Here is a 19,939-nt window from a genome sequence, read left to right as displayed (position 1 = left end):
GAGTAGAAAAGAGGAGGAAGGAGGGATCAGACGAAAGCTGGGGAAAGAGACCAGAAAAAGCAAGGGAGAGAAAACTAAGGGGAAAGAGGTGATAGCTTCAAAGCCGCCACATTCTTTAATACCCCCCTAAGGCTGAGCATTAACACGGCCAGGGCTGGAATGCTCCTGTGGTTCTATCACTAGCATGAGCGATACCTCCAAAAACACTACAGTAAACACTTGATTGCAGGTAAAGCTTCACGAAAGTGTCAAAAGTTACCGGGAGTTTCACAAATCAGCTCAATTAATAAGAGAAGGGATGAGGAATTAATAAATGTGCAAGAGATCAGGAGACATCTTCAGAGGGCAAGAGGAGTGGAGTAAGGGTCACGCCCAAGACCCCAAACACATTCTGTTACTGCACGGCACTGGCGATGTCCAAGCACCTCATAGATCAGAGCAAGCTTATCCACACACTTATCTCACCAGCAATAACTCCCAATTAAAACTCAGAGAGAGTAAAACAGATGAAGTGTGAGACAGGAACCCAAGGTTTCTGAGGCCATTCGCCCCTTCCGTCCGCACCAGCCTCTTCATTCACGTGTTCGCACTCCAACAGACAGCCAAAACAAATCGCTCGCGACCCCACTGGCAAATAAATTTTGATTATAGGGGTGAAATGTGCTTGAGGATTCCCTACCAGATTCTGAGGTCTGTGTGGCCTTAATAAATCAGAGAATCATGCCTAGTAGTTTTGCCCGATCCTTCCACAAAAAAAATGCTTTCAAGCAAAAACCAATGTTTTGCTTCAGATGGGAATCGGTTTAATGGCCTAGTGGTAAATGTATTGGAATATGCCATGGGGATAAAAAAAAACAGCTGTGTTTTTATAATGATAATGGTTTGAGAACATATATACGATTGCATTGCAATCAGCTCAATTAAGGCTCAGTGGAAATGAAAGGATTGGCATTTATTGCGAATACCAGCCTGACACACATCGTATAATTTATACAGCATATTGATGAATGTTTCCATGCAGAGCTAACCTGAAAAATAAACAAATATGATGGTGAACGTAGGAAAGAAATAAGCAACTGTCAAGTGTGATCTTCATTTGCTCACTGGCCTTTCAGAGAACAAACTGTTACAGCATAATAAAAAAATATGCAGAAATAGGATATAGGTCTGTGGTGTGAAGTTTTGTGTTTCATGTTCATTTTTAACTGCCATTGTTCTTATGTTAAAGAGGTCTGTTTTGCGTTCTCGCAGTTTTATTTTTCTTCACGGCAATAAAAATAACAAATTAAAATAACGGGCAACTCTCCACAGCATGACTCCCCGCCGTGGGAGGAGCCGTAAAGTCGATGCTAACATGATTAACAGTGTAGACAATGAAAAAATAAAGAGTAAGAAAAAACATGTCCTCTCTACTTATTTTCCCTGTTCCCTTCTATGGTGCTCTTTCCTGCTTTTCTTTGATCCTGTGGGTCTTATGAACCTTCCACATAAACTGCTACGCGCGAAGGACACTTTAAGTGCATCCTGGATTTGATGCAATGCATCTGCATGGATGTCGCCAGAATCACAAATCTCAAGGATAAAACGGACATCTACACTCATGCAACCACTGGAAAATGACATCTCTTTCTATCTGAAATATCTTAAGAATAGGTTACACGCTCCCAGTCTAGCACCTAAACGCATTTGGAGTATAGCGAGTGAGCGCAGGCTTTGAAATATCAACCACTTGTGCAATTACCAACAGGCCTCTGGTGGGTTGCCGCCACAGGGCGAGTGTCCATCTCGAGGAGGACAGCCTAGACACGAAAACCGAGATAAAGAATGTGCACCTTGCAGAAATCACTCTCTGATGTTCACATCCCACCACACAGTACCTTGGAATATAATCAAAATACAGCATTAAAGAACCAAGGACTAATAATGACGTGGTACTGATTTATAGGTAATTTGGGATTTGCACACATAGGACATTTTTGAAACACATAAAAGTTATTTAAAGTCCCCCTGTAGTCAATAATCGTATCCCTTAAAACTTATCTTTGATCACCAAAATGACATATTTAATCACTTTCTTCTTGAAAAAAAATCTTCATGCCTTAAAATAACTTGAATGTAACTCTACACCATTTAGTATACGCGGTTCTATGAATATACAAATTAGCCCCGCCTCCACTCACTCGCACCAGCTCAGCAATCCACTCGTTGATGATCAAACGTTGATCTGATTGGTTACAAGAAAGTTTGTGACGTCAGAAACACCAGCGATTTCAAACCACGTTTTTGAGACTGTCTTTGGTTTACTGCATTTTTAAAGAGAAAATACTCAGCAATGGTGTTGAATTATGCATTTGTACATGGTTTGTCTTAAAGCATATTAAAAACACCACATAGACATATAAACAACATTAAAAGCATGGCTTTCACTACAGGGAGACTTTAAACACCCCAAATCCCATGATGGTTGATATCTGTTGATATAGATATACACTTTTGCTCTGTGAAATTATAATCTAGAGTTAAAAATGAGTTACAGTGTTTACAAAGACTTCTTTTTAAAATGATTTTTTTTTTCAACGAATGTTTCAACTGTTTCCGTCTATATAATCTATATAAACAAACAAAAACATTTGTTAAACATAAATAGATATTCTTCCAAATATCTTCTTTTGTGTGCCACAGAAGTAAGAAAGACAAACAGGTTTGAAATGATGTTTGGTGAGTAAATAGGTTTGTTCTAGTATTATCTATCAACCCTCTAAAGACACACGGAAGCTCGAGTCGCCATTGGCTAGTAATATTATTTTTATTTTACTCGCCAGACCTGTTTTAGATGGAATGCAAGGATGCTAATAAAAATATATTATATAAATTTTAAACACTATTAAAGTCAAGTAAACATTTTGTAATAAAATAAGAACAACTAACCAAACTATAAGCAATAGCACAAATAAACAATAGAACAAAGATGCAAATTATTAAATAAACAGTGCTTTTCAGGTAGATCTAACAGTAGTTAGATACAGCTTAGGTAGATTAGTTCAGAATTGAATAAAGTAATCAGAAGTAAAATAACACTGCATAGTCTTTGTTTGATTAACATAAAAAACACAGACAGTAGCAGGACTATGAGGCTGCTGTCACTTTAAGACATAATGCACAGATCCAATATACTGATACTGTGCACATGCATTTTTTTCTTAACTGTTTACATACAGGTACACTTAAGACATAGCCGACTGTTTACTAGAATACTCGCCAAGACAGACATTTTGACAATTTTGTGTGAAATTGTCTGTTCAAGCGCAAGAAGACGTAAAAGAGAGCTCAATTCAGTATTTACGTCACATGCTGACATTTTTAATTAATGACATTTTTAGTCGCCTCTTGTGAAATTTGGTTGCATATGCAAGTGATTTACTCGCATTTTAAACGGTTGTCTCTGCACATTAATTGGACTATTATTGGGCTTGCCATTGTGCATGTGCACCAAATGTCTACTGTAAAGCAAAACTATACCATTTAACTTGTTTAGAGGTCCTCAAACACGTTACATACAAACACACTCATAAAAAACCCTGCAAATACTTCGAGTTTCCACTTATACTACCGTCAAAAGACACCTCTGAACAAGCTATTGCTCCTACAAGCACCCCTTTGAGAAAACTTAACTTTCTCCATCAAATTTCCATGTCTTTGTCATCACAGATATAAAAGACTCAGGGTTAAATAACTAATTAAATAAAAATGAAGGAAACAAAAATACAGATTCAACCAGAAAAGAAATGAACACTGATTGCAGAGGCCAAATAAGAGTTTCCATTTGGGGTTGCCAAAGCACCGTTAAACATTATGGGCACATCAGGGTGCAAAGAGAGCCTGTTGGTCAGCCCAGAGGGGAGTATGACATCTGACACAGAGCAGAGGCGTTCTGGACCACGCAGACCCCATGCTTCAAAAGAACTGCATGGGAAACAGAAAACACTGCTACATTTGGGTCACAAATGGGCCTCCAGCAGAAAACGTGAAGAACAGGTATCATGAGGAGCACAATCACAAGTTATACAATCCTAGTCTTCGCTGAACTCAAGCAAAAACATATCCTAACAAAGTCACATGAAACCTTAGAGCAAGCGTACACTTATTTATCTTTCTTTGACTTTCAACAACTGCGGTTGAACTCAAACCCAAGGGCCCCAAGAGTTGTCGGATCTTAGATGCAGTATGGCTTGAGGGGCCGATCTCCAATGCTGTGTCAGGGCTTTTGCTCCAGTTGTCGGTTCACTTTTATAGCTTCCTTGAAATATCTTTAAAAGAGGAGCTAGTGAGCTAAAGAAAACGGCTTTAAAACATTAGGGTGTAAATCTCTTTTAATACTACAGAACCCTGTGTTAATGCTGCCATCAGAAACCACTCACCATATTTCTCTCCCTCTCTTTCCCTGTTTTCTTCCTCGCAGCTCTCCGCTCATTACATATGATGTGGAACTGAAAGACCACATCTTCAAATTCTGCACAACTAAAAGTGTTTTTCAGATACACTACGTGAACTCGGACCAAAAAGTCTTCCTGTTTGGCTCTCAAGATGCTTGTTTGTCTTTCTCTCACCGGTCAGAAAGACGTAACATTTCAATTACGAAAAACAGAAAGACTTCTTTTATAATCCTTGACGGCTGTCCACTGAGGTTCATCCAATGGCTGGCAAAAGAGTTTTGTTGCAGCTGTTCGCATGTCTCCCATGGAGGGGAAAAAAAACCCACATGGTTGGGAGATATTTGGAGTTCTCAAAAAATAATGACGTTTCAGCCTTTTGATTGATCATACATCTATCCCAGGAGAATGCTTCAGTTTTTTGGAGACATTAAAAACCTGACAGAGAAAAATACAGATTCATTGCAGAGACAGCAGAGGACGGTCCCGTGGTCAGCATCGTGAAAATGTGCTGGAGTAATAATGCAAGGCCTGTTGGAGCAACAGATAGTTTGTAAAAATAAATAAAACTTCATGTTTTACCTGTGCTGATGACATCACTACGGAATAACAATCGAGCAAAAAGGAACGTTGGGACATAGCAAGCAAAAACTTGGTGGAAAATCAAGGCCAGTTTTTCCTTGTCTTAAACTCTCAGGGCTGTGGTGAGCTTCAACCCTATAATAAAATAATGCACAGCAGTGTGTGTAGTGGATCTCTGTTTGAAAAATACTTGTGGAGCAAAAGAAAAACACATGGTGCGTAGTGTGGCACAAAACATATTTCATGCATGACTTTGGAGAATGTTAATAAGGATTAGAAACATACTTCAACTAATGTTCGGGTTCCCTCGTGGGGCCATGACTGATTTTTACTCATGTTTTTCAAATGGGGGAGACATAACATCTGAGGTAAAAGTTAACATTTTTAAAAACAAAAAAGATAGAAAACACTTTTAGGGGTAAAACTTGTGAGCACGATACAGAGAAAAGGAATCATTCTTCTCTCTTAATAGCTAATTCTGAGCGGTTCTCGTGCATTCATTTTCTTTCTGCAGTCTTTATTTCATTAGGATGTCATGTCAGGGGCCCTCAAGTCTCCCTCTGACCCCACACTCCGAGCACGGCTTCTGGTTAATGTTACATCGATATGGCTCTTGTAAAAAAAATTCTTTAACGTAAAATGTATGTTAGGTTTCCAAGGAAAGATGGACCAATTAATCTGATTATAGTCTCAAATCCGACAACATGTGTACGCGTGTATCTAAGCATGTGGGATGCAGATGTGCGGCACGTATGCGTGCCTGCAAGCGTGTAACCAGTGGATCAGGCCAAAATGTTGAGAGTATACAGCAGCTGCCCTTCCATTGCGAATAAACCGAATGTCAGCTCTGCAAAAAAACTCTGCAGCCTGTCAGATACAGAAACATCAGCACTACTTGAAAACCACGAAGCAAATACGCCACCAGGCTCAGCCACTTTGTTAAAAAGGCAAACACCCACACCACAATGACACAGAGAAGGTTTTTTTTACAGAGCATGTGTCCATGTGTGAGCATCATATGGCTTGTGGGAGTATTTTTCAAAATTAGGTTGCAGATTTGTTCAGGGCAAAACAATGTTAAATGTAAATAATTAACTGCAACCAACCATGTAATCATGTATAGAAATGACAGAACAATAGAGTTTAAATGACTACGTTTACAAGCAGCAAATATACGGGTTATGGTCGGGTTAAGGTCACTATTCGGGTTTCTGAAACATTAGGAATAACCCGTTGTGGCGAACAGGACGGCGAAGGGACGTGAGAGAACGGCGCAACGTCCGGTGATGCGATTGCTAATGAGCAACACCTGTGAAGCACACCGGTCTCGCATCTCTCACGGAGGAGTGGAAGCATAAAGGAGGATCGACGACGTTGATGATCGAGAGAGGAACAGGCCTGTATTTTAGTTGAGTTTTGTTTTTTGTATTTGTGTTTTATTTTAGCCAGCAGTCGTCCGCGAGGGGCTGCTGCCCGTTATGTTTATTTTAGGTAAGCCAGTAGTCGTCCCCGAGGGGCTGCTGGCAGTATTTTAGTTTGGTTTGTTTTATTTTAATAAAGTTTATTTGAATGTTCGCCGGTTCCCGCCTCCTTCTTCCCTGAACATTGCTACACTGGTGCCGAAACCAGGGAAGAGGGAGGAACGCGCTGTCAGAGAGTCCTCGCCTCTGTGGGGAATCCGCGGTGCCATCGAGCATGGTGCGCTAGTCGCCGCCACTCGCCGTGGGCCAGAGCCTGCTGCCATCCGCCGAACGAGGGGAGGAGCAGGGAGCGGGGGACTCGCGACCATGGACGCTCGAGACGGTGCGCTGGAGTGAGTTGCCGGTGGGACGGTCAAGCTCGCTGCCGGCCGCCTGGGAGTTGGAGGGGCGGCTGCCGTCCGGGAGGGAGCGGGGGAATCGCTGCCGCTCGCCGTGGGCCGGAGCCGGCTGCCGTCCACCAGGAAAAGGGGAGGAGCAGGGAGCGGGGGACTCTTACCGTCTACCCTAGAGCCCAAGGAGCCGTCGCCGTCCACCGGGCGGCGGAGGAGGGTCGAGCCGTCCACCGAGGGCTACCCAGCGTCACCACCAGGCACCGCAGAGGAGATCGACCAGCTGGTGGGGGACCAGATGGCAGCGCGTTGTGGGAACCGGACCAATTTTTTTTTTCCTCTCTCCCCTCTCCCGATCTGTCGCTCCTCATGCTTCCGTCTCCGTTCCCCTCGGCTTGTCGGTCCATACCCCCCAGGGGATCGCCGCCACCGGGGGGGAGTAGGCACAGGCTTGTGGGTACCCCCCGGCCTGTGAGGGGCGATGTGGGTATGTGGCGAACAGGACGGCCGAGGGACGTGAGAGAACGGCGCGAGGCCGGTGGTGCGATTGCTAATGAGCAACACCTGTGAAGCACACCGGTCTCGCATCTCTCACGGAGGAGTGGAAGCAAAAAGGAGGAGCGACGACGTTGATGATCGAGAGAGGAACAGGCCTGTATTTTAGTTGAGTTTTGTTTTTTGTATTTGTGTTTTATTTTAGCCAGCAGTCGTCCGCGAGGGGCTGCTGGCCGTTATGCTTATTTTAGGTAAGCCAGCAGTCGTCCGCCAGGGGCTGCTGGCAGTATTTTAGTTTGGTTTGTTTTATTTTAATATAGTTTATTTGAATGTTCGCCGGGTCCCGCCTCCTTCTTCCCTGAACATTGCTACACCCGTTTACATGTGTGAGCAGAGAGAGTTACTCCTGTATACATGGAATTGCAATATCCCGATGTAAACGGCAAACGCACGGTTAGCGTCTGGACGTACGGACAACCTTAAGACGCAATATGAGTCATTTCCGATTCTTCTTCCTGTATCCAAAGACAACAACAACAGCAGCAGCACGCGGATAATGAATAGTTCGGGGGAGATAGCGATCGCCTTTGTTTGCGCTTTGGTGCTGGTACTGACCTCGCTCCAAAAGTATGCTGTGCTGCGTCTCGCCATGTTTACTTCTGCTATACTGCATGCGGGTTTTAGTATGCGCCGAGAGGTTCCTCTACTCTAAAGACCAAGATTCCTTGCGAATAGAACATGCGCAGAACACAAATCACTATGGGGATATGCCGATACGCGTTTACATGACCAAAAATTCGGGTTAGAAAAGGGGTACCCCAGGGATCATATCCGTGTTTTTAAAATCCGGGATATGAGCATATTCCGGTTTTTGCGCGACCGGGTTATTGCTAATATTCCGGTTTTGAACGAGTTATTGGCTGCATGTAAACGTAGTCAATGAGAGGATGAACTTTTCCCCATAGGATATAAGTGCAATCAAACTAATATTTTGATAGAGCCATCATTTTAATTTGGCCTGTGCAGTTCAATATTGGTACATTTTACTGACTTTAAGCTTTTGTTCAATTTTGTACAATAAAGAATTTCACAACAAATCTGCATCCCAAAGCAAAGCCAGTTGAGATATACTGGTTCACTGTGACTTAATCCACTCTTGTTCGTCACATGTTATGTAGTCACATAAGACAACTCAGCAACTATATGCAAATACAGCCCACGTGTGACAGACAGACAGACAGATGCTCTGAGACTGGGAAATAACGACAGGAAAGAGCCATGAAAGGGATACAGAAGTGAAATCATAAACCTCTGTCCAAGCCTTCATGCTCCATTTGATATCATAACACTAAAGCACTTAACACTTCAGAGCAGATCATTTGTTCTTCTCCGCTTACATAACTGGGTCCAACGTCATGGACGATGTGTTTGCTGGTCTCTCTTTTTGAAAACTATGAAACATTACTGACCTTGCTTTGATTGTGCTTTGCCAATAGTATGTAAATTGGTTGAGAGAGCATCTTATCTAGACCAGTCATTCTCAAGTGGTGTTTTGTGACCCAAAAATGTGTTGCAAGTCTATTCGGATGTACCTATTCGGAATTCTATTCGGAACCACAGTGCAATCTTTTAAACAGCGACCATCTTTTAAGCAGAATCTTTTAAGCAAGCCATTTTCAGGATTTGTTGAACAACTTGCTCAGTTTTAGCATAAGTCCCAGTAAAAATATACTGATAAATCCTTGTTTTACCTTGTTTATTCGCCACAGAATTAAAACAAATAATAATAATTGTGACTTTTATCTCACAATTCTGACTTTTTTTTCCGAAAAATTGCATGATATAAACTCGCAATTGTGAGTTATAAAGTCAGATTTGCGTTATATAAACTCGCAATTGCGAGTTATAGAGAATTGTGAGATAGAAATTCTGAGAAAAAGAAGGTCTCGGTTACTAAAGTAACCCTCGTTCCCTGAAGGAGGGAACGGGAGACGAGACGTCGCCACGCCGATGTCACGTCAAACGTGAGCGACTGAAAGCGAAGTCAGAATTCCGAGTTATCGCGCAATTCTGACATTATAACTCGCAATTGAAAGTTTATATCTCACAATTCTGAGATTGAGTTTCTGATAGAATGGAGATGCTGGATTGAGCAGAATATTTATCTACAATCCACTGGATATCCTCTCATTTGACATCGATGAAGAAGGTCGTTAGAAAGTTTGACACCTGCATGTGAAACTTGAACGACCAAAACAGTATTAAAACATTAACAGAGGACAAAAAGCATTTAAGATGTAGAGTTATTGGACATGTAACTTGGAGCACTTTGGAGTATTAAATACTATGGTATCATTGGATTGAATGCCCTGGACATAATATTTGAGAAATAAATCATTAAATCATTATTTTGTCACAGATACCAAACCCTCTCTATACTAATAAATCCGCCAACCCATAGCCTCACAACCAATAGGAATGCACTTTAAAATGACGTCTCGTTTCTGTATTTGAATACAGTCTGCTTTTATTCCACAAAATATTTGAATGTGTATTATTTTAGATATTATATAGCCTAATGTATAACACTATATTTTAATCCTTTAACTCTTGTAAAGAGTACTTTTGCAAACGAGGATGAATGTGACAGCAAATTGTTTGGATTGTAGCAGACTGTTCATCTCACAGATGGAGATGTTTTTGGGTGCGTGGGGTGTTCAGGCTTTGCCCTCAGGTGGTTTGGCAACGTGTCCCACCACTACAGAGCAGAAGAAGGAGGGCAGAGAGGAGTCTGGCGCACGGTGTGATGTGGAGCTGGAGGTCAGGGCTCTGCCGCCTCTCCAGCTGAGCACCAAGCGCCACACACCGGCTCTGGTTTCATGTTCTGGGCCGGGGGTCAGGATCGCTTTCCCCCTGCTAACTGCAGGGGCAGGGGCCGCTCCTCACGCCTGACAACAGACAGACGCCCACCTCGGGAGGGGGGAATGGACATACTCACTCACTCCCGAGAAAAAACAACAGAAGCAGGGAAGCCAGGAGAAGAGATGGATTGGTCTGAGATGGAGAACATGTTTGAGGCCATAACAGAAATGTTCGACTCCAAAGCCAATCTTTTTAGGGGCAAAAAATGCCAAAGTCAGGTCTATCTATTTTCCATATGTGACTCAAGTGAGTTTAGCTATGTTTCTCATCCAGTCCTTACTGCTAAATAAGCAATTCTAAGGTTCCGTGTTTCTTCGAAAACACTATTATGTCTGAACAGCATCTTTTTGTTTGTGGTAATGATTCCTGCCAAAAAAAAGATGGGCATCGGGAGGACTGGTAAAAAGTGTACTGTAAAAACAACAGCATTCACAAGGTAAAACAATAAAGAGAATGCATTGTTTGACACTAAAACAAAGAACACGTAATATCTCAATATTAATCAGACAATATATTAGGTTTTTCGGTCTCGCTCGTAAGTAAACAAAGACACATGAGTCTTCATTAAAATGGCACTATGGAATAAATCATTTTCCTTTATTCGATTTTCAGAAATCCTCAATATTTCATTCCCTCATCCACCTTTTTTTAGACTAGCAGATCATTTTGCTGCACTTGCGAGTCGTGGAAATTCCCAGGAAGATGTATTGTGTCTCTTTTCAGAGAAATATTAGCATCCAGCCAGGAGAGACATGGAAGGAAAGCGGAGAGGGGGGGGTGGGGGTTAGAGTGGGTGAGAAGGAAAAAGGCACAGACGATCAGTATCATACTTTTAGGAATTTTTTTTTTTTTTTTTGGCTAACAAAGGTTGCACCACTCCATAAAAAAGCAAGAAGAGACCTGACCTAAATATGACATCACAACGTCCTCGGCGGAAACCTTCTCTAAAACAAAGCTGTTAAAATTATAAAAGGGAACCTATTTTAATCTGTTCTGCTTCTAGTAAAATTCCTCTGGGTTCAATACAAGTTAAGACCAATTGACAGCATATGTTTATTGCCACAAAAATTATTTGTATTTTCTTAAAAAAAAAAAAAAAAATACAATAACATAATTTTTACAATGCAAGTGAATAGGGCCAATTCTCACAGGATTTAAAATAAAAATGTAAGGCATATAATTTTACAAAAGCATTTACATAAATAGTTCTGTTTATATACTACTCTTTTTTTTTTAGCTGTAGTTGATCTTGAAGTTGTTCTTTTCATTATTAAGATTTCCTGGCTACACTATTGAAACAGAGAGTGCTTTTGCAATGTTTAAACATTGGCCCTATATAATTTCCTTGGCAAGTGCCTCACTATGATTTTTCTCCTGTTATTTTTTGTTTGTTTTGTTTTGTTTTTTTAAGAAAATGAGGGACAAGCAGCTTTGTAGATCTCAACATCATGCAAACTTGAACTGAACCCAGAATATTCCTTTAATTCCAATGAGTATGAAATTAAAACTAATTGTGTTTACAGTGCTGTGGCTGTGTGTTTAACTCCTCGGAATCTTCTGACAGAAGATTATTAAAATTTTGAAACATCTGCAATCCAGTTAGCTGCTTTTTCCTGTCATTCCATTCTCTATCACTGTGCCTCTCATTGACTCCGCCTAACATCCAAATATTTCCACTCTCCACTTTTTGAAGCCGCCATGGGTCTTTTGACCTCCAGCACAAATCATTTTAGCTGCTTGCGGGGGGCTCGCAGTCCCATGGAGGTATGGAAATACGATCCCCACCATCTCCTGCTCACGTTTGTTTTCCTTGGTCCAGTCAGCAATGGGCCGATCAGCAGTGATCCCCATCGCAACAGAAGATCAGGACCGTGGGTGGGGAAACAGGAGGTCTTGCTGGTCGGAACGCTGCTTTTTCAGTTTACTTTAACCTCCTTACTTTAGTCTCCTACTTCAGCTTCCCCAAAACCCTGGGAGGGAGATTAGGAATATTTAGACCGCTACATTTAGGATTCAGGATTTCGTCCCGGACACACACACACACACACACACACACACACACACACACACACACACACACACACACACACACACACACACACACACACACACACACACACACACACACACACACACACACACACACACACACACACACACGCACGCACACACACACACTGAGCAATGACACTCCTTCTCTGATGCACAGCTTATTTCTTTGACTTTAAGCCAACTTTCTGAACAACAGTTTTGACACTGTAGTACAATTATTACTTCTTCTCTAAAATCTTCAGTGATAAGTGAGCGATCGGTGATTATAAAAGTTCAGACAGCTTATATTATTGGACAAAAAACCCAATCTTATAATAGCTTGACAAATTTGAAGTTATGAACTTAAATGTAGCCTTATACACACCAAAATGGTACAAAAATGTAAAGCAAATGGCATTTTGTCACATAATTTAAAAATGTCCTTCATACATAAACAGATCCGAATAGGCCCGGAAAAAAATATTTCATAGACTCAATTAACTAAATTAATTTATTACACCAAGGAAAGTCATTGTTAAGGGTCAAATCAGTTTTTTAGTGTAGATAGATAAGATCCTTTTTGTTCTTTTGTTCAATTGCTGGGGAAAACACCCCCTAACAGGATAAATCCATTTACTTTTCATGCACCAATGAAAGACACATTTACCACAACTCATATTATCATATACAAGAGGTCAATGAGGTTTTAGAAATCAGTCTCTGTTTTCATGGTTTTGAGCAGAAGCTTACAATAAGGCATTTAATGGGGCATTCAATGAGTTAATGGGGCCAATATCTGAAGGATTTAAAAGCATACACTTGAAGCTTATAATTTTTACAAAAGCACTGACTGCCTGTAAAAAATAATATGATCAATAAGTTATGACAACATGTTTTTACATTGCTTTAACTTATCAAAAAAAGTTAAGCAATTTTCAATTTAATGTAATTTAAGTTGAAATGACTTAAACACCCCCAAGTTGATTGTACTTAAATATTTAAGGCATCAACCTTTTTCCAGTGAGTATAAACTTGTATTTTCTTTTATTTAACTTTAAAGTTGTTCTGCTTGTAGAACAACTTTACTCTTCTGCTCAAAACCATTATTTGATTTAAAAAAAAAAAAAATTATTATTCCATCATTAATGTTTCAACCACACAAAACATTTTAGCCAACCAAAACGCAAACTGTCAAGTTCACCTTCAAACATCAATAGTGCTATATGGTAGGGATTCAATTGCTGGCCAGAGTAACGTTTCCAATATTTCTGTTTAATTTTCCTGAAAAGTCCGTCCAAGTGCCTTGGTGGTATGACAGCATTTAAGATCGTTCTAACTGCTACTCTTCTCTTTCCCTTTGTAACGAAAATTAAGAAATATCACAATCTGGCTTTAGAACTGTGGTTGCGAGGAGGAAGGTAATTGGCTGGTTGAGGTAATCAGATCGTTTCAGAGCATCTGATCTGCAGTCTAACAGACTTTCAACTAGTTGAATGAGTAAATAAAGAACTGTGGGAGCTCCAGCTGAAGACAGATTACCTCTAGCTCCAGGAGGGTCCGACCCGGAGAAAGCTTATTCCACGTGAAGGAAAACTGAGTGAGTGCAAAAGACCACAAAGCATCCAGCAAGAACCAGCAAAAGTCATTCTTTCAAATGACCCCTAAAACAACCTGATATGGGGCCCATACATGGTGAGGCGATTTTTGACATTTAAAGGGATAATTCACCCAAAATTTAAAAACCTCTCATCATTTACTCACCTTCATGTCGTTCCATAACTATATGACTTTCTTTTGTCTGTGGAACACAAAAGAAGATGTTTGGTAGAATGTTAGGGTCCAAACAAAGTTCTTCAATTAACACTGAGACAGACTTTTGTGTTCCACAGAAGAAAGAACGTCACACAGGTTTGTATCCACGAGAGGGCAAGTCATTGACAGAATTTTCCATTATTGGTGGAGTATCCCTTGGTACATGAACACCTGCCAGAATTCTTCAATTTGTGCTGAAATGCTACTGGGATATGTTCTATTTATAGACCATCAAGAGCTTTGTACTTTATGAAAATGCATTCCAAACAAGGGTTAAATGGAGGGAGCAAACTGCTTAATGCATGTGTGACTGTGCTGTCTGCGAGCCTGAGCCCCATAAGATCCCTCTCATGCTCACTTGGCTGTGAGAGAGGGCTCAGAGGGAGGAAGTGGCAGTGGTCCCATTCCAAAGCACTGTCCCATTCCATCTCATTCTTCCCTCTTTTCTCCCTCTGACACAAATAAGAGGATTAGGGCACACAGCTTCCGTCAGTCCCTCCATTCAAGACAATGCGGCAAAGAGCTTAGTAAGATAGCCTTGGATAGCGGAGCAGACCTGTCATTCAAATCAGCTAGTACTATGGCTGTTAGGAGGCTAATCTCATTAGGATATGAAAAAAGAAAGAGAGGGAGAGACAGAATCTGAAAGTCCAAGATGAGATTTGATTATCATCCTCATAACTCGCATCTAAGACATGCGCCAAGCTTAAATCTTCTTGTCTCTCGCAAGACAACTTAATAGTCAGGATTATTTTGGATGCAGAGACTTTGAAGACACCAATAATTGTTATATCACTGGATTATGTCACTGCTGGTTTTGCATTCATGAATTCTATTTTATTTCCAGCTTTATTTTAATGATGTAGGTTATTTCGCAAACTCAAGATCCTTGTTTTGAGACAAACCCACTTGCGTAATGTCTTCATGTATAGGTAGAATGTGTTAGGTGGAGATAGTGATGCCCCATGGCACCACTTGCCACCCCAGTGCTACTGTTTTCTAGCGTATACCTGTGAAAAGCCTGTGTTTAGGAATAACACTGTTGAGACTCTGAGCTTCATCACTATGTTGAGAACACTGTGAAACAATGAGCCAATAGCAACATTGAAGAGAAATTATGGAAAGGTGTCATGATTTTGGCTTCTTAGTATTTTTTTTTTGCATATTGGATGATATCTGTTTATTCCCATGAATTCCCACTGTGGCTCAGCATCCCAACCAGTCTAACACAAACACATCTTTAATGGCATTTAGAAACAGCTTATCTGTTTGTCCAACCAATGGTTGACGAGGGAAGAGTTCCTGACATTATTTCTGCTATAGAAATGTTATGTTATAGTGGTGATAGAAAATTACACAAAGATTGATTATCCAATTCGGGATGATGAACCAATGTTTAAAATTATAGATTAGAAATGTCTTAATAAATTATTGGGTAACACTTTACAATAAGGTTCATAAGTTAACATTAGTTAATGTATTAACATGAACTAACCATGAGCAATACATTTGTTATAGAATTTATTAATCTTTGTTAACATTAGTTAATAAAAATAAAGCTGTTAATTGTTTGTTTATGTTAGTTCACGGTGGATTAACTAATGTTAACAAGATTTTAATAAAGTATTAGTAAATGTTGAAATTAACATTAACAAATATTAATAAATGTTGTATAAGTGCAGTTAATTATTAGTTCATGCTAACTAATGTAGTTAACTAATGTTAACTAACGAACCTTATTGTAAAGTGTTACCAATTATTGTAAAATATTTAATTTAGTTTTAGTGTCATCAGATGAATTATATATCCTCATTATGATGCTAGGAACATCCATCAAAAATGTTAGCTTATTCATAGCAATTACTATATAAATAATACGGCAAATGTATGTTCAAAATAATTTTTATATGTATGTAAATATAGAAATATAAACATTAACAAATAAGTTCAAGTATTGACCTAATTAATAACTTGCTCAAATGGATTAATAATTCAGTTTAAGTAAAAACACAACTTTTTAAAACCACAGTCAAGCTTTAAAAATCATTAAGTGTGTCAACAAAACATCAGTGTTTCGAGTTCAGTTCAATTAAATGAAAATGAGTGTTCGTGACAACATTTTCATAATATCACATTCATAATGCAAAGAATGGCTCGAGAAATATTAGCTTCTGCATGTAGGCCTACTCTATTTATAATAGCAAAATGAATATCCTTTAAAGTTGTCTCTGGCTGGCACATTAAACATATAGACATATCACACACAGTTTCTATGGTTAAATACTATCACAGCTGTGGAGTTACATGTCAAGGACATTTACTAACACATCTAAGAGAAGAGACCTGTATAGAGAAAACTAAATAATCTATTCCATGAATGAATGTAAAAGCAAAACCATGCCATCTAATGCTCCCCTCTACACCAGAATAACATCCCGTTAGGTCAAAGCGTTAAACGTCTGGTGGTGGGGGGTGTGTGTGGTACAAGTCATGAGATGACAGATGATTGCATCATTCTAATGCTGCCAGGAGAGGCTGGCCTAATGTTGACACAAAACCTAATACTTCCTTGCAGAGGAACAGGCTGGCTCAGACTCGGCCTCATCCCAGAGCAGGGCGCTATACGAGGGCCTTCAACACTGCAAGCAAAAACCCCCTGAACGCTGCAGGATTAGGACCCCGGCGTCCTCGCTTCTCTAAACGTGCGAGAACTACCTTTTCTCACACTTTCATTAAAACAGCTTTCATTCTTATATTTATACAACTAATGAAACAAGTATTGAAGAACATTACAAATCATTCAAATCATTTGAAACAATGATAATATGGGAGAGTAAAGGCATTCTGAGTAAAAACACGATGTCAGGGTGTATTGGGAGGGTGTATACGGCTCCAGTCATGTAGAAAACACATTGCCAGGACCAGAATCCACTCATGTCAGCGGGAATATGGCATCCCGCTCGCAAAGCAGAGCTAATTAAAAAACAACACATCGCAGGAGGACGCCCCCACGGTGCTAAAATAGAACTATCAGCACACCAGGGGATCGTCCACAACTTCCTACTTCGAGCAAATTATCCCTGGACCAAGACTAACAACAGACTTGAGCCAGGTTCCACTGACAAGGGCCAAAGGGGAACATTCAAACACCCAGCATTCAAATAATACAGTATACCTTTAAATAACACTGTGATATTGCACTGCAGAAGTTATGTCATATCTAGCCTATCTTGCACACACACAGAAAGCATGTGAAAGATAATGTGTGAGAATAATTCAATTCAGAGTTATACAGCCACAAAAAGCCATCTTTGTCAAAAACTTCATCTGCCTATATAGATTTAAACAACATGAATATAAAACTTAATTATAATTACATTTAGCCTAATTTAAAAAGTTTTTACAGCTTTTTTGATTTTAAAAGTTAATGTTCTGATAACAAAAGATAAAAGATTCCAAATGTTGTAAATGTTTTTAAATGAGAGATTTAATGGTCTGCATTACAGTCTAATTTAGAGAATTAATAATAGTCTATTGAGGTTATTTAATATTTATTTTCCTGTCTCCTTTGAGCAAGCAAGCAAAAAAAGAAAGAAAGAAAGAAAGAAAGAAAGAAAGAAAGAAAGAAAGAAAGAAAGAAAGAAAGAAAGAAAGAAAGAAAGAAATGTAAAAAATAGTGCAGGCTGTAGGCTATCTATTGTATAGTGGCGTTGCAATTCAAATGAATTCCGATTAATTGACAATACAGTAAAGAGAATTCCCACTAATAGCTTGGAAACACATTTATATTTCCATAACCTGTGTCTTTAATTGGCACTAACGCAAAGGTCTGCTCTGAGCCATTTAAAGAACATTATATGCAGATCATAATTCCAAAGCTAATCCTCTAATAACGAAAGGGTGTTATTCCAAGTTACTCTTGAGCTACAGCGAGGTGAAATTTTCGCGCCAAAACAAGCTATAAATTCCCGCCGGTAAGCTCGTGTTGTAAATATCCGACAGAGAGGTGTGAATATGAACGTTTGCCCAATGTCGTGATTTACGGTTCTAATAATTATAGGGCATGAATCAATTGATGCTAGCATGTCATTAGGCGGAGTTCCAGAAATGGCCAAAGGCTTCAACTTGGAGCCAATGGCGCTTTGCGGGGTTGACAAGTACAACCTAAATGAACGTCATAAAAGTCAAAAAGGTGCCAATTACATCTACTAAGTGGTCCGTCATTGAGAAATAAATAAACAAATATCACTGCTAGCTACCTGTGTAGCACGCGCGAAAAGGCCCTGCACTGCATGTGAACATGCTGGGACGAAACTGCTGTTTATGAAAAGGCAGGTTTTGTAATGCTAGCAAAAAGGGATCAGACAGGAAAATATGATTTACACTAACCTAACATCTGATAGAAATCCAATCTTAGAAATCATAACAGAGTTAAGATTACAAAATGAAAAAGAATAACAAAAAGGAGAGCACTCAAAAGACAAGCATCCTATAGGCTAAATCTAAACAGTCCTTCTATGTAGCCTACTGTATAGTCTATATAATAGGCTACTCAGAAAACCTCTTTCCCATGTTTGGCATGTCTCGGGCTAGCTGCCGTCTCCAGGGTAATGGAATATAAGACCAGAGCTATGAAATTAATTTTGTTAACACTAACTCTTCACGGTCAAGCTGGAAAAATCAGCGACTATTAGAGTCAGGCGGTAGATGTGGCCTTTTAATTGTTGCTTGGTGTCCGATAGGGACCTCCCAGTTATAACTATGAGAGAGGGAGCGATATTTCAAAACCCCATGACACAAAAGCTATAGCTAGAGTAGAGACAGACACGGGAAGACGACCTGCAACATAAGGCGCCCTGCGGTTGGTCCACACACACAGCTTCAGGACCGGGTGAAGATCAACACAGCACTCATTCACAGAGCACATTCAAACTATCCCATGCCATGACCAGGCCTTCATCATTTTATAGAAAAGATGAATAAGAAGTCCGATTCGAGCAGAATGTAGTGGTTGCACACGATGTTAAAATATAGGCTTTTTTTTTGGTTTAACATTCATGATGGTAGCTTCATGGTTCAAAGGCATTCCGTAATAGAACAATAGAAACGACCACGAGTGCATAACAATAAAAACAACAATAATAGCCTAATAATAATAATAATAATAATAATAGAATACTACTACTACTAATAATAATAATAATATAATAATAATAATAATAATAATAATAATAATAATAATAATAATAATAATAATATATCATTTGATGAATTAATCAATAAAAAAAGTAGGAAAAATAATAGTGCGTTTATTAGACATCAGACAATAAATTAAAATAATACATAGCCTAAATTAAAGAATACACGGAATTAAAGAACGCGGAATGTCTAATTTAGGCCTAAATATTTTCTGGGGATTTACCATTGGCATGTAAACAGGCTAAAGGCAAAATTAAGATAGGCCTACGTTAATAATCTGTGGTGACCATCAGCATCAATCTGAGTTAAATAAACCTACTGTGTGAACGACAGATTATCAAATAATTATGTCGGCTTGGATTAATCGAAATAAACGAAGAAACGACCATTTTAAATGAAATCGCTTAATTTTCATTCCCATTGCGTTGCAAAATATCACAGCCCAAAAGTTCCTTCAAAATCACAGGAGTGACGTAGCCGATCTCAGTTTAGAAATAAGAAAAACAGAGCAAGACAACGCAGGAAGTACAAACTAAATGTATTAGGGTATCTATAACTAGCCTATAGGCCTATCTTAAAGGTCTAAATTATAAGGACTACTCTTCACTGCTCCAGAGTAGTGGCTCAATTGTAAAACTAACACCATTTTAAGAGGTTG

At 39.5% G+C, this 19,939-nt stretch overlaps 1 protein-coding gene across 3 annotated transcripts in view; it reads right to left on the bottom strand.

Annotated features, from left to right (window-relative positions):
- lmx1bb (LIM homeobox transcription factor 1, beta b) overlaps nt 1-19,939 on the bottom strand; it is an 89,032-nt gene that overhangs the window by 47,361 nt on the left and 21,732 nt on the right. The window lies entirely within an intron of this gene.

This window comes from Siphateles boraxobius, unplaced genomic scaffold, assembly GCF_051911475.1.
Source record: "Siphateles boraxobius isolate OS27281-9 unplaced genomic scaffold, OSU_SipBor_1 9, whole genome shotgun sequence".
NCBI classification, from domain to species: Eukaryota; Metazoa; Chordata; class Actinopteri; order Cypriniformes; family Leuciscidae; genus Siphateles; species Siphateles boraxobius.
This window is presented reverse-complemented; position numbering and strand designations above follow the sequence as displayed.